Source organism: Schistocerca gregaria, chromosome 7 (genome assembly GCF_023897955.1).
Source record: "Schistocerca gregaria isolate iqSchGreg1 chromosome 7, iqSchGreg1.2, whole genome shotgun sequence".
Classification (NCBI taxonomy): domain Eukaryota; kingdom Metazoa; phylum Arthropoda; class Insecta; order Orthoptera; family Acrididae; genus Schistocerca; species Schistocerca gregaria.
In genome coordinates, this window is record NC_064926.1 from 356,933,631 (window position 1) to 356,949,758 (window position 16,128).

Below are 16,128 nucleotides of genomic sequence, written 5' to 3' on the forward strand. Positions count from 1 at the left end.
GCTGCAAGAGTCAAGTTTGGCACGCCGTGGCCGGCTATAGAGTAACGTAATATCCGCCCCTGTATCCTTTTAACCTGGAATTGCAGGAAACAGAATGCCAGGTCCAGGGAGCATTTCCAGTTTGTAGCCTCCCCCTTCCTAATCCGCTTACTGGATTGCGATATAACTGACCGTGATCGCATTTCACTAATGAAATTTTATAGGGTGTGTACTGTGTGTATTGAGCCGGGGACCTAGAAACTTCTGCGAGGCTTAATATTTTGGAAACTCAACGCAACTTATAAGCAGCCATAAACTGCAGTTCCAACCCTGTTAAAAACCTGCACAATAGCTACTTTTCAATCATTTAGTTAAAAGAAAACCACCTGAGTGCCGAATGTGTTCTTTCCCTAAGAATTACGAGGGAGGGGGGAGGGGGAGGGGTCGTTGCGCCCCCTTCTTCCAGGATATGTGCGCCCTCGTCGATGGACGCTATCGCGTTCTCAACTGATGTTACTCGAAGGCTATTTGAAGACAATGTTATGACACCAGGTGGGGCTCTTCAGTTTGGGTGGAGTCCACGCGGTCAGAACACATAACTGCAAAACTCTCGGCACACCAAGAAGACGGCTGGGTCGGCTGTGAAAATACCACGCAGAGAAGGGAAACAACAACTGGGTAGAACATCCGGCACCACATCGTCAGTAAACCAAGCCTAGAAAACCTGAGGGATCACATTACCGTCGTTCTTAAATATGTAGTTGACTAAGCAGTTCTTAACGACATCATAGTCCCAGCTGTTTAATGATTTTCTTGATGCAGGAACGACGATATATGAAAGTTTGGGTCTCGCCGGGGGTCGCGCACGGATAGTCAAAGCAGTTGAGGCGACCGCTTGCGTAAAGCGGGAAGTCCGGTTTCGAATCCTGGTGCGGCACAAATTTTCGATGTCGTTATTCGCTTTGCAGCTGATGGTTGTACGTATTCGCAGCTGCAAATACGTTTCATGTATTAATAAAATTTTCTCGGGCTTCCAGCCGCGTCAGGTGGGTCGAACGAACTTTCCTCAGTCATTGACAATGACTGGGGAGGGTTCGGTCGAAAACTCGTGGGATTTCAACCACCTGACGCGGCTGGAAGCCAGAGAAAATTTTATTAATTCATTTCCCCCCCGAAGCCGTGCATTCATACGTTTCATGTGTTGATCCATTCTGGTCATTTGGTTGCCTGGGTTGTCTGTCGTTGATGCGCAATTGTCAGCTGGAATAAGAGTGCAAAAAGGGCTAGTATAAGATCTTTCATATGACTGTAGAATACACGGAGTACGAGTACTTGATGTTTTACAATCGAGTTGACCATAAGGGATATATATATGAAGGTAGTATTGATCCTCTGTGTGTGTAATATTATGAGAATCCTCTGGTTGATCAACATTTTTATATCTTCGTTATTTTACGTTTGTACATTTCAAAGTGTTTTGTTTCTCCTTTCTTTAAGCCCAGTAGCTCTTAGATTTAAATCTTGTTGTACACTTGATATTTAATATTTGTGCCACTGAAAACAATGTAAATTTATGTACGCTAAGAGTTTACCAGATTCACTTATTTTAAGAAAAGAAATTGTTAAAGTAATTTTTTTAATTTGCAGGAAGAGCAATTATGAAGCCATTACAGGACGTCTTTCCGAAAAGAGATTGGTCATGGCAATACAATCACAGTGAACTATAGACACTTGTCCAGCTGTTTCTATTTCTGGTTTCATTAAAAAAGACATATGGTAACTGTCCTTTTAACGCTGTACAGTGGAAGTAGAGAAACCTGCAAGCTCTACTTTCCAAGCCGGCCGGTGTGGCCGTGCTGTTCTAGACGCTTCAGTTTGGAACCGCGTGCCCGCTACGTTCGCAGGTTCGAATCCTGCTTCGGGCATGGATGTGTGTGATGTAATTAGGTTAGTTAGGTTTACACAGTTCTAAGTTCTAGCGGACTGATGACCACAGATGTTAAGCCCCATAGTGCTCAGAGCCATTTGAACCCTCTACTTTCCTAACCCTCTCTTGTACCAAACTCACTGCACAAACTAACTTGCAAATATATAGCAAAAAAACCAGAGAAAACGATCCTGACAGCTCGTAGGAAAGACACCCGCTATTTATTCAGGCGATTTAATTGTCTGGTGAATTCTCTGAACAGAGCTAGGCGACATCGTAGTTAATTACGGTACGAGGTTAGAGAACAGGTTGGAGCGGTGCTTGTGCCGGAGTAGCTACTGCAATTTCCCGACTCTCTCGCAAACACGGCGAGGACGTAACAGAGGAGAGCCACTGCGGCAGCGCGGGGTGTCGCGCCCGGGAGGGGGCGGCTGGGGCGGCGGCGGCGGCGGCGGCGGCAGCGGCAGCAGCGGGCGCGCTGGCCCGGAAAACGTGACGAGAAGGCGGGCCGGCGGCAGCGCTAACCCCGGCCGACAGCTGCGACACCCAGCAGGGACAGCCGCCGCCGTGACAGCGGCAGGGCGCGCGGCCACTGTTGCTACTGGTTGTCTGAGGCTGCTACGTGATGTGAACGCAGGCTGTTTACCTCGAGTTTAAAGTGCTGAAGCGCTCCGAAGTAATACGCTAGGCGATTGAGTGAATTATAAGGAATTTTCTCCCGATAACGCAAGAGACGAGCAAAGCAGGTCCACACACAACAGAAGGGCGGAATACTAAGAAGTAAGGATCGCTGATTTCGCATGTAATACGAAAATTTTCAAATGTGTGTGAAATCTTATGGGACTTAACTGCTAAGGTCATCAGTCCCTAATCTTATACACTACTTAACTTAAATTATCCTAAGGTCTAACACACATACCCATGACCGAGGGAGGACTCGAATCTCCGCCGGGACCAGCCGCACAGTCTATGACTGCAGCGCCTTAGAACGTTCTGTTAATATCACACGGCAAACCATGTAATACGGCCTCAAAACGTAAATTGTGTTGACCATGCAGAGTGGAGTAATCCAACATAAGTCGAATGTAAGAACGGTTATTCAGGGCATTGCCACTGTATAATATGTCAAGCACTGCTTCTGAGACCGAGCGAGGTGGAGCAGTGACTAGCACAATGGACTCGCTTTCGGGAGGACGACGGTTCAATCCCGCGTCCGGCCATCCGTGATTTCTCTGAATCGCTCTGGGCAAATGCCGGGATGGTTCCTTTGAAAGGGCACGGCCGACTTCCTTCCCCGTCCTTCCCTAATCCGATGAGACCAATGACCTCGCTGCCTGGTCTTCTCCCTGAAACAACCCATCTCAACTGCTTCTGAAAGGTAAAGCCGAGGTGTCATTTGGCTACAACCGGAGCATCCAGAAAGCTAGCCTCTCAAGAAAAGCAAGCCAAGTGAAGTCATTGTCCCCTCCCATTAGCAACAAAACGGTTCAAATGGCTCTGAGCACTATGGGACTTAACAGCTATGGTCATCAGTCCCCTAGAACTTAGAACTACTTAAACGTAACTAACCTAAGGACATCACACAACACCCAGCCATCACGAGGCAAAGAAAATCCCTGACCCTGCCGGGAATCGAAATAGGGAACCCGGGCGTGGGAAGCGAGAACGCTACCGCACGACCACGAGATGCGGGCTTCCATTAGCAACGCGTGTGAGTTTCTCTATAAATGTTTATATTGTGCAGTGACTTCATCTGTGACAAAATCTGTTACAGATGCCAAAATTATTTATTTCTAAAACGGAAAGCACAGCCTGATTTCAGGATAATGTCCCATCTTCAGGAGCATAAAGGATGGTAACTGAAGTCAAAATAGTATTACAAGCTAAAATAACATGTTTCAACGTATTTTAACCTATTTTAACCTCAGTTATCCATCATTTGCGGACTCACATTGTAATATGCACCGGAATATGGGACAATTGTCCCGAAATCTGGTTGACTTTACTTTTTAGAAAGAAGTAATTTTTACAACTGTAGCACATTTTATCATAGATGACGAATAACATCTGCGTATGGTCCATTAAGATAAACATGGACTAGTACCATATTCACAGCCACCCATTGTGGAGGTTGGACACGTTGGTCTATCCTCTGCTCACGGAGACCATCTTCTATCTCTGAGAGAACAGCCAGTACTACCTGGCGGACAGTGCCACTGCAATGCTGCCTTCTGAGTCAAGGCTGATGGGGAGCTGTGAGGAACATCAGCCAGCAGGCCTTCCGGTGGGTTCTTCGAACAGTCAACAGTTGTTGTTAAGAGGGGGCATGGTCGCATCTGCCTTGGGTTCTCGTGCATAAGTTCAATGCTGTGAGCCTTACTCTTGTCAGACTGTAGTGTGACTCAACACGAATCCATACACTCTATGCAGAGCATGTCAATGAGAGCGCTATGGTTAACCCTTCCCATTTGCTGTAGCTCCCGAGGCAGTTCAGGCAACATTGGTCGATATGTGGCCAGGAACCCACGACGCAACTGGACGCTGAATCCATGCTTCCACCACAGAAGAAACTGAGATAGCGTGGCCGCACGAGTGTCAACAGATTCCTGCGTGACAAGCGTTACTTCGGTTCCTCTCAGCCTTGAATGGAAACTACTGTGTATCTAGGAACAATAGTCGCATTTTGGTTCACAATGTATTATTAGCATCTATGTGCATCGAACAGACCGTCTTCCACCGCGCCATTGCTCACCTATGCCCAAGGCGTGTCGGTGTGGGAAGACTCTTACATCGACAACCTAACGACGTCACCCGAGTCATTGACTGACAAGCCAGTTGTAGCAGAATACCAGGTAAACTTCCAAAACTGAAAAAAGAAAGTAATTTACAAATTAATTTTTCAAGTTTAGTAACAAAAAGCAGCAGAGATAGAGCTGAGAATCGATGAATGCTATCTGTCACAGGAAAGCCGTCAGTCAGTGTTACAGAGCATCACTTGTGGCTACTGGTTTTTTCTACAGTTTTTATACCCAGTAAGTTCCTGGAAGTACGTAATCACTAGGTTCCAGGGACTTAAATAAATGGGTAAAAAAGGCTGTACAACAAAAGCAGCAGCCAGGCGCGATACTCAGCGGGACTGACCGACAGCTTCCTTGTGACCGTTGGCTTTCACAACGATCAGCTCTGTCTCTAGTGCCCTTCGTTACCTTAATGGATACCATCACGTGCGACCTACAGAAATGTGTACTATGGATAATTCTATACGCTGGATGATGTAATGCTTGTGACAGATACCAGGAATCTCTGTTAGTCCATCATGGCCACGGGACATTGGCTGGTAAGTAATTTTCAATGTCGATAAACTTCACCAACAGCCGTATACTTTAAGATATTTTCTTTTATTCTGAAAGCAACCAGTTTCGTCATTTCATTTTTCCACCTTCACTCCCCAGGCGCTTTTATCCAAACAAACGAACTTGTCGTATAGCGCTATAAATCACTGGATACCGTGAGTTCCAGCCGTTGTACAATTTCTTCATACGAAGACGTGACAGCAGGAGTTGATTTCAGAACAAAATGAAATATCTTTAAGTATACGGCTGTTGGTGACATTTATTAAGATTGAAAAGATACCAGGGTGGATGTCGAAATTGGAAAGATTTGGACGAAGCTTGAAGAACTGAAAGACAGAATATCTCGGAACGATTCCATTTCCTGAAACTATAAAACTAATGTAGTGTTCTCACCAATATAAACGCGGATGTGCAAGCAAGTATCAAAGCTACCTGTTTCAGGTTGAGATGTCACTGTTGTTTGTCATATGAAGATGCCTGTCCCCCTATAATCAAAGATACGAAGCAAATGGTGAGGCCAGTTGCATTATGCGGTACCGAATGTCAGCCAGCACCTAGAAGTTCTGTTTACTGACTGCATGACATGGAAAAGCTGATACTGAGATCATTAGGCTCTTCTCTGCCCGAACATAACAAAAATAAAAAAGTTCAACAACTAGCCGAGAGGCACCAAGCAATTAGAAGATGCAATAATGACTTAGATAGTATGGAAACATCGTATGCGCACTGCCCAGTTCAGTCATTAGCTTAGTCCATCATTTCAGTGTCCAAAGCCAGAGCGTAAATTATTAATAAATTATAAACGTAGATCTCAGATTGAGGAGCCTAAATCCGCGAGAGGTGTTTGATCGTAATACATGTTGTGCAGCTGTGCATTGCCCCAAAATGTCGTCCCTGTTTCAAAGGGGAGGTGCTGGGAAGAATAAACAGCTAGTTTTATTTATCAATATTTATTAGCACCGCGGAACATGCTGCTATCATTAGGTGTCTTACAGCTGCATGTGTGGTAACGTGTACATGGTTGGGGCGTCAGTGACCTCATGTACCGAAATTAATCCATTTTAACTGAATGCATCTATATCAGGCACACACAGAAGGAAAGAACAATCAAAATATCATTATTTCTACATTTTCACATATAGTTGTTTACATTTCAAAGGCACATAGTTCTAAAGCAGCAGTGTAGCGAAAACGACAACGGAGTTTAATGACTGCTTGGTCACATGTACATTTAAAATTTAAAAGTCAGTTGTAATGTTTTCTACATCCTACGCTTGCAATATGAATACACTGAGGTGATAACAGGCATGGGGTACCTCTCAACGTCGTAACTGACCTCTTTTCTCCCGGCGTAGTGCAACAACTCGACAAGGCATGGAACCAAAAAGTCTTTGGAAGTCTCCCGAAGAAATTTTGAGCCATTCCGCCTCCATAGCTGTCCATAATTTCTAAAGTGCTTCCGGTACAGCCGGCCGCGGTGATCTCGCGGTTCTAGGCGCGCAGTCCGGAACCGTGCGACTGCTACGGTCGCAGGTTCGAATCCTGCCTCGGGCATGGGTGTGTGTGATGTCGTTAGGTTTAAGTAGTTCTAAGTTCTAGGGGACTAATGACCACAGCAGTTGAGTCCCATAGTGCTCAGAGCCATTTTTTTTGAGCTTCCGGTACAGAATTTTGTGTACGAATTGGCCTCTCAATTATGTTCCATAAATATCCGATGGGATTCCTTTCGATTGACCTGGGAGTCCAAATCTTTCGCTCTAATGGTTCAGAATGTTCTTCAAACCAACAGTGAATAACAATGGTCTGATGATGTATCCACAGTCATCAGTTAAAATTCCATCATTGTTTAGGAACATGAAGTTCATGAATGGCAGCAAATGGTCACTAGTAATCTGTTCAGCTGAACCAAACGATGCAGTTCATTCCACGAAAACACAGCCCGCTCCACTATAAAGGCATCAACATCTTACACAGTGCCTTGTTAATAACTTAACTCGACGGTGTTGTGGTGTCTGCACCGTACTAGAACCTTACCATCAGCTCTTATCAGCTGGAATTCGGACTCATCTGACCACGGTTTTCTAGTGGTCTAGCGTCCAACCAATATGGTCAGGAGCCCAGGAGAGGCGCTGGAGGAGATGTCGCGCAGTTAGCAAAGACATTCGCTTCACTCGTTCGCTGTCAAGCGCATCACCGTCAAATTTAGATGCACTGTCCTAACCGATACGTTCGTCTTACGTCCCACATCTACTTCTGCGGCTATTTCATGCACTGCTGCTTGTCTGTCAACACTGACAACTCTACGCAAATGCCTCTGCTCTCCGTCGTTACGTGAAGGCCGTCGGCCAGTGCAATGTCCGTGGTGAAAGGCAATGCCTGAAATTTGGTATTCTCGGCACAATATTGACGCTGTAGATCTAGAAAGATTGGATTTCGTAATGATTTCGGTGGAGGCGATGGTCGTGCTCTTTTGCCGAAGTCGTATTCGATTGGATAAATGACTGATTATTATATGAGTGTGTATAAACGACTGCGGTGAAAGTGTCTAAGCGTGTTTAGATGTGTAATGTACGTTCCTGTCGGTAGACTCATTTATTGATATTTTGCATTATTGTTATTTTTACAGTTTTGCGCAGAAAGGTAATGTATTTCATTACACTTAAAGCAACTTTACTGGAATACTTATGTCACAAAACTCTTAAGTTTTCTGAGTGAATGTATGAGAAGAGTTAAAATATTTTATTATATGTACCATCTGATGAAATAGTTTTCTTCATTAAATGAAGTACTGCTTTTCTGGTATTCAACCGTTTTTCCTACTAACTATTTCCAATTTTCCTTCCGCTGTCCATTTGAATTTCGAGTCGGTTTCCTCCTTTTCCCAACAGCTTCCACGCGTTAAGGTTCAAATGGCTCTGAGCACTATGGGACCAAACTTCTGGGGCCATCAGTCCCCTAGAACTTAGAACTACTTAATCCTAACTAACCTAAGGACATCACACACATACAAGCCCAAGGCAGCATTCGAACCTGCGACCGTAGCAGTCGCGCTGTTCCGGACGAGAGCGCCTAGAACTGCTCGGACACAGTGGCCGGCTCCACGCGTTAAGTTTCACCCTTCTGTTGGCTATGGTAGGTTTTCCTAAGATACATATTACCAAGAAGCAATGTTTCGGAGAAAAAATGCCTGAATGGTAAGTCTGAAGCAACTCGTCTAGCTGTTAGAGTCATCGCTGATGTCCGGTTTACACATATCTGCTGCCTATGATGTGCCACATGCACTCTCTATCTAGAAATTCGGCATTGCCTCTGGTGACTGGCTGTTTGACAGCGACGCTGACAGATTCCTGAAGATATGACTATACGTATGTTACATCTCTCAAGCGCAGATGGAGGGCAATTAGCTGCTTCTTACATGCGTGTAGGAAACTGACATTGCAACATTATTACTTACAATGTTTTTATTGAATCCGCTATCAGCTAATCTCATTATCTGTGTGTCTAAAAAAAACTTATTTTAAAATTTTACATCTAAGACAGCTTTATAAATCTTAAAATAGCAACCAATAACATAACAAAATCTGAAATCGAGAAATAATACTCGACAGTACTTAATGAATTTCCCTCCAACCATCCAATGATTAAATCCTGCCTCGGGCATGGATGTGTGTGATGTCCTTAGGTTGGTTAGGTTTAATTAGTTCTAAGTTCTGGGGCATTGATGAACCCAGATGTTAAATCCCAAAGTGCTCAGAGTCATTTGAACCATTTGTTTTATTCTCAAGAATTATGAGGTTTTTGGAAAATTAAAATCTCCTCCACAAACTCAGCAAGGGTTCCGCAAACAGACATCACGCGAAACTCGGTTCCCCTCCATGAGATCCATAGCGCCGAAGACAACGGAGCTCAGGTCAATCCCGTGTTCCATAACTTCAGAAAGGCATTTGACGCCGTCCCGCACTGCCGGTTACTGAAAACTTAGAGCTTATCGAGTTTCGTAGCAGATTTGTGAATGGATTCAAGACTAACTTGCAGATAGAATTCAACACCTCACTCTAAACAGAACAAAATCGACAAATTTAAACCTAATTCCCGGAGTACGCTAAAGACCATTACTGTATACAATATATATATAATTAATATATATGAGAAAGTAGAGCGTGTCGAATACTCTTGAAGCTGTTAGCAGATGATGCGGTTATCTATAACTAAGCGGCAACGTCAGAAGATACACTCCTGGAAATTGAAATAAGAACACCGTAAATTCATTGTCCCAGGAAGGGGAAACTTTATTGACACATTCCTGGGGTCAGATACATCACATGATCACACTGACAGAACCACAGGCACATAGACACAGGCAACAGAGCATGAACAATGTCGGCACTAGTACAGTGTATATCCTCCTTTCGCAGCAATGCAGGCTGCTATTCTCCCATGGAGACGATCGTAGAGATGCTGGATGTAGTCCTGTGGAACGGCTTGCCATGCCATTTCCACCTGGCACCTCAGTTGGACCAGCGTTCGTGCTGGACGTGCAGACCGCGTGAGACGATGCTTCATCCAGTCCCAAACATGCTCAATGGGGGACAGATCCGGAGATCTTGCTGGCCAGGGTAGTTGACTTAAACCTTCTAGAGCACGTTGGGTGGCACGCGATACATGCGGACGTGCATTGTCCTGTTGGAACAGAAAGTTCCCTTGCCGGTCTAGGAATGGTAGAACGATGGGTTCGATGACGGTTTGGATGTACCGTGCACTATTCAGTGTCCCCTCGACGATCACCAGAGGTGTACGGCCAGTGTAGGAGATTGCTCCCCACACCATGATGCTGGGTGTTGGCCCTGTGTGCCTCGGTCGTATGCAGTCCTGATTGTGACACTCACCTGCACGGCGCCAAATACGCATACGACCTTCATTGGCACCAAGGCAGAAGCGACTCTCATCGCTGAAGACGACACGTCTCCATTCGTCCCTCCATTCACGTCTGTCGCGACACCACTGGAGGCGGGCTGCACGATGTTGGGGCGTGAGCGGAAGACGGCCTAACGGTGTGCGGGACCGTAGCCCAGCTTCATGGAGACGGTTGCGAATGGTCCTCGCCAATACCCCAGGAGCAACAGTGTCCCTAATTTGCTGGGAAGCGGCGGTGCGGTCCCCTACGGCACTGCGTAGGATCCTACGGTCTTGGCGTGCATCCGTGCGTCGCTGCGGTCCGGTCCCAGGTCGACGGGCACGTGCACCTTCCGCCGACCACTGGCGACAACATCGATGTACTGTGGAGACCTCACGCCCCACGTGTTGACCAATTCGGCGGCACGTCCACCCGGCCTCCCGCATGCCCACTATACGACCTCGCTCAAATTCCGTCAACTGCACATACGGTTCACGTCCACGCTGTCGCGGCATGCTACCAGTGTTAAAGACTGCGATGGAGCTCCGTATGCCACGGCAAACTGGCTGACACTGACGGCGGCGGTGCACAAATGCTGCGCAGCTAGCGCCATTCGACGGCCAACACCGCGGTTGGTGGTGTGTCCGCTGTGCCGTGCGTGTGATTATTGCTTGTACAGCCCTCTCGCAGTGTCCGGAGCAAGTATGGTGGGTCTGACACACCGATGTCAATGAGTTCTTTTTTCCATTTCCAGGAGTGTATATTCGTATCCTTCCGCATCCAACGAGGAGCTGCACGTTTGAGCGCCACGTTTCATCACGGCATCGTTTATCTAGGCGAGAGCTCGACGAACTTCATTGGCAGACAAGTGAGACGTTGAACATCAAGGAGGGTTTTACTATTGTAATTTCGAGAGCGAACTTTTCTACAAGAGTTTGACAAAATTTACTCCCCCCCCCCCCCCCCCCCCATATGTGCCGCTTACTGTCCTCGAAGAGGAAATTCGGGGAATTAGAGCCAAGACAGAGGCTTACCAACAATAATTCTTCCCATGGGCTTAAGAGAGCCGGAAACCGTTCGTGATAATAATCCAAGAATGTCATTTGTCAACAGTACTACAACATTTTAAAATTTACGTGGCAATAACATGGTGACAATGACATGTGTCACAATGAAATACGTTAGATACATCATCAAACATCCATAGTGACTTAAATTATTCTAGTACACACTGATACCGACTTAACATAAAGGCGTCTGTTCGATCTTTCATTTCGTTTTTTTCTGGTAAAATGTGATTTGCGCAAATGATTCGTGTGGGTCCCAAGTTAATTTCAAACTTTCGGACCTTTGGTTTAGCCCTACATTCTTCCCGTTCAATTCCGTTATTAGGTCTTCCTCTCCTGGTCATCGGTAGGTCATATCTGTGAGATTTCCATCGGTCTTGCAGATATAAAACTAAACTCCGTCCGAACAGGCTTTAGAAGACTCAACGGTTCTGACCGGCGGCCGTGTCATTCTCAGAGAACAGGCGTCACTGGATGAGGATATGAAGGGGCATGTGGTCAGCACACTTCTCTCCCAGCCGTAAGTCAGTTTACGAAACCGGAGCCGCTACTTCTTAATCAAGTACCTCATCAGTTTGCCTCACAAGTGCTGAGTGCACCGCTCTTGCCAACAGCGGTCGACAGACCGGGTGGTCACCCATCCAAGTGCTGGCGAAGCCCAACAGCGCTTAACTTCTGTGATCTGGCGGGAACCGGCGTTACCACTGCGGCAAGGCCGTTGGTTGGTCTTGTAAACATAGTGATCCTTATTCCTTAACGATCCATTTGTAGCACTTTTTTTCCCAAGACTCTGTCAAATCTGTGGATTAGTCTGTTTTGAGTCCCCCTACTTTCCGCATACGTTTTATGACGCTGAGTTTGCCGAGTTTACTGATTTCGTCAATGTTCCTGTATTACGTTTTGTGTGAAATATTCAACCTTTCATTCTAGGCCCTAGATTTTTTCTTGTATGTTTACATTATTTCACTTCCAGTCTCTCTTCTATTTACTTGCGTTAACAGTTCTACAGTATTTTGGAAACAAAATCTGCCGCTTGGACTGATATTTACATCATAATTTCAGTTTCGGAATTTGTACAGCGTATGAAACGAGGTACCGCATGTTATCATATGAGAATCGCGACCGTCAAGTAAACTAACTCAGTAGCAATCAGGTTGGTATATGTAGCCTCTCTTTAAATGTTTTATGTTGGAGACTAAGTGTATGTGAAAGCTTCTGTTACATATATCTGGATTCTACGATCCACTTTTAACAGAAATGACGTTTCTGTTTTACGTTCCCTAGACTCTTTCGACTTTTTTGCTTTACAATTTAAATAGATACATGAGCCTAGGAACTTAAAGGCTTTAGTACGTAATATTTTGCTGTTGCCAGTTCTTTTGTAGTTATTTACTTATTTCTTTATTTTGGTCGAGCTTCGTCCTGTGTTTTACTCCTGATTGGGCAATCAGTCAATAAATCCCCTGCAGGACCAGAAGAGCGTCCCTTAAACTGCACTCAACACAATGAGCGTACCGTATCCCGGTCGATAACTGGATTAGTGGTTTCCAGCCAATCACTTAACGTACTAGTTACTGAGCAAGGCAGAGTGCAACGCGAATGCCGCAGCCGATGCAGTAATTAGTCCAGAAACCCGATAGTCTGAAACGAAATAATTGGGCACCGAACGTGAAAGGACGTCACTGGAGGTATGATTCACTCACAGACTCCTATTGTAACGAACAGTGGTCAGTTCTTTGTCTGTTCATTGAGAGTCGCTCTTTTTACAACTAATAAGGGATTGCAAGAATACCGTCTTTCTATTTATTATGCCTTTTTTAATAATTTTACTTGATGACAGTGTCTCTCATTGTGGAACAGCCTACTCAATTTTTCCAACTTCAATAGTAACTCCGAACTAAAGGTTTTGCAAAACAGAAATATCTAAGCAGCTTGGAAAAACGAAAAGTGAAATTTTAGTGAACAGGGAGTCCACATTTCCTTCGAGTTCACCTCAGTCTCATCTCCAGAATATAGCCCATTTCACCCCCTTCTTTGTACCCACACTTTAAGATTGCATAGAACCTCATATGTGTTGGTTTACTTCTTCAATATTGGAAACAACTGGTCTGTAGTAATTTCATATCAAGTGTTGAAAATACCCAAAGTCAAGATCGCAAACTTGTTCTCTATTTTGGTTAATAGTTTCAGCTACACACGAGCCACCTTCAGATCATAAAACCAATCTTGAATAGTGGAATTGCCATGACGGCTCAAAACGTCATTAAAATCTTTGTTCTTTTAAATGACATCCGTACAGACCGTATGGGTAAAATAATTTTACGTCGTTCGTATCGACTCTAGTACAATGAAAATCATAAACCTAAGACGTTAAGATGACCTCTGCAATATAATGATGCAAATACTGATTAAGTTGTGTCACTAAGTTTTAACGGCATAACGCCCAAGTTTTATGTTCATACTACTTGACTAGTTACGAACGATCTAAATTTGTTTTACCTATTTGTTCTACATGAAAGTTTGTAATTTAAAAAAAAAGGTTTTAACAATGTGCTGAGGCATCATGGTATGACCGATTAAAACTGTGTGCCGGACAGAGGCTCGAACCTGAAACTTTTCCTTTCGTGTGCGTATACTCTACCAACTGAACTTATGGAATTGCAATGATATGGTTGCAAAACTAATGACCGAACTCATGCCATGCTTCACTTTTGGCAGCAAACTTTCTGAATCGAGTCTTAGGACGGCTTGTACCAGACGTAAACTCGGCGAGAACTTGTAACATATTAAGACAAGATTCATCCCACTAAATTACTTTCTTCCATTGCTCCATACTTCAAGTTTTATGGCTTCAGTAGCACGTTTTCCAGTTATGACCATTTGCCTCAATGGTGTGTGAATTTGGAATGGCAGCAGGTCCTGTAATTCCCAGCTAACGACATCTCTTCCTTTCTTTTTCTTTCTCTTTTTTTAGTGCGATGTTAGCTTCTAAATTGACCTTTTCAGCTTGCTTCCAAAGCTGAAAACTCTTTGTTTAATGACTCGGCACCATATTTTCGTGTTCCGGATATTTGCATAGTTGATGAATGGTTTTAAAATTCTAACTCGCCCTCCATTTTCCTGCTTCTGGAGCGCACTTCGTGTTGTTCGGGTGCTGACAGTGAGTTCTTCTGCATATACTGCTGCTGACATCAACAGATTTTTCGTCACAACTCTCGTCAGCGACCGGCTGCTACGATCATTCAGCACACACTCTCATCCGGGTTGTGACTTTATGGATGGTGCTTTTCTTTTTCCCCTGTATGAGGTATAAATCTTCGACATGGTACCTCTTGAAACTCGAAACACATCGCAACCTGCCTTACGGAAGCACCGACCAACAATTTATACAAGCACGACTTCAGTTAGCTGCGATATAATGCACTCACAATTACACCTAACATTGTTCTGAGTATGAATGATCCTAGTAAGGAATTAAGGGCATTGCACAGGTGAAGTTCTTGGTCAAATACCAACTGGGGGCTTGGCTAGCATCTGCATATATGGTTAAGCATGTTCCCATATTTTGTCCAGCAATTCTACATGTACTATGTATTCGCCTGGAAGCATGTACCACCCACATATATTTCATTTCCATTCCATATATATATATATATATATATATATATATATATATATATATATATATATATATATATATTTCCATTCCTTCCGAACTGACTATGCGAATGTAGACGAGATGTGGCTCAAATTCAAAGATATAGTAGCAACAGCAATTGAGATATTCATACCTCATAAATTGGTAAGAGATGGAACGGATCCCCCGTGGTACACAAAAAAGGTCCGAACGGTGTTGCAGAGGCAACGGAAAAAGCATGCGAAGTTCAGAAGAACGCGAAATCCTGAAGATGGGCTAAAATTTACAGACGCGCGAAATTTGGCACGTACTTCGATGCGAGATGCCTTTAATAGGTTCCACAACGAAACATTGTCTCGAAATTTGGTAGAAAATCCGAAGAAATTCTGGTCGTATGTAAAGTACACAAGCGGCAAGACGCAGTCAATACCTTCGCTGCGCAGTGCCGATGGTACTGTTATCGACGACTGCGCCGCTAAAGCGGAGTTATTGAACGCAGTTTTCCGAAATTCCTTCACCAGGGAAGACGAATGGAATATTTCAGAATTTGAAACACGAACATCTGCTAGCATGAGTTTCTTAGAAGTAGATACCTTAGGGGTTGCGAAGCAACTCAAATCGCTTGATACAGGCAAGTCTTCAGGTCCAGATTGTATACCGATTAGGTTCCTTTCAGATTACGCTCATACTATAGCTCCCTACTTAGCACTCATATACAACCGCTCGCTCACCGATAGATCTGTACCTACAGATTGGAAAATTGCGCAGGTCGCACCAGTGTTCAAGAAGGGTAGTAGGAGTAATCCATTTAACTACAGACCTATATCATTGACGTCGGTTTGCAGTAGGGTTTTGGAGCATATACTGTATTCAAACATTATGAATCACCTCGAAGGGAACGATCTATTGACACGTAATCAGCATGGCTTCAGAAAACATCGCTCTTGTGCAACGCAGCTAGCTCTTTATTCGCACGAAGTAATGGCCGCTATCGACAGGGGATCTCAAGTTGATTCCGTATTTCTAGATTTCCGGAAAGCTTTTGACACCGTTCCTCACAAGCGACTTCTAATCAAGCTGCGGAGCTATGGGGTATCGTCTCAGTTGTGCGACTGGATTCGTGATTTCCTGTCAGGAAGGTCGCAGTTCGTAGTAATAGACGGCAAATCATCGAGTAAAACTGAAGTGATATCAGGTGTTCCCCAGGGAAGCGTCCTGGGACCTCTACTGTTCCTGATCTATATAAATGACCTGGGTGACAATCTGAGCAG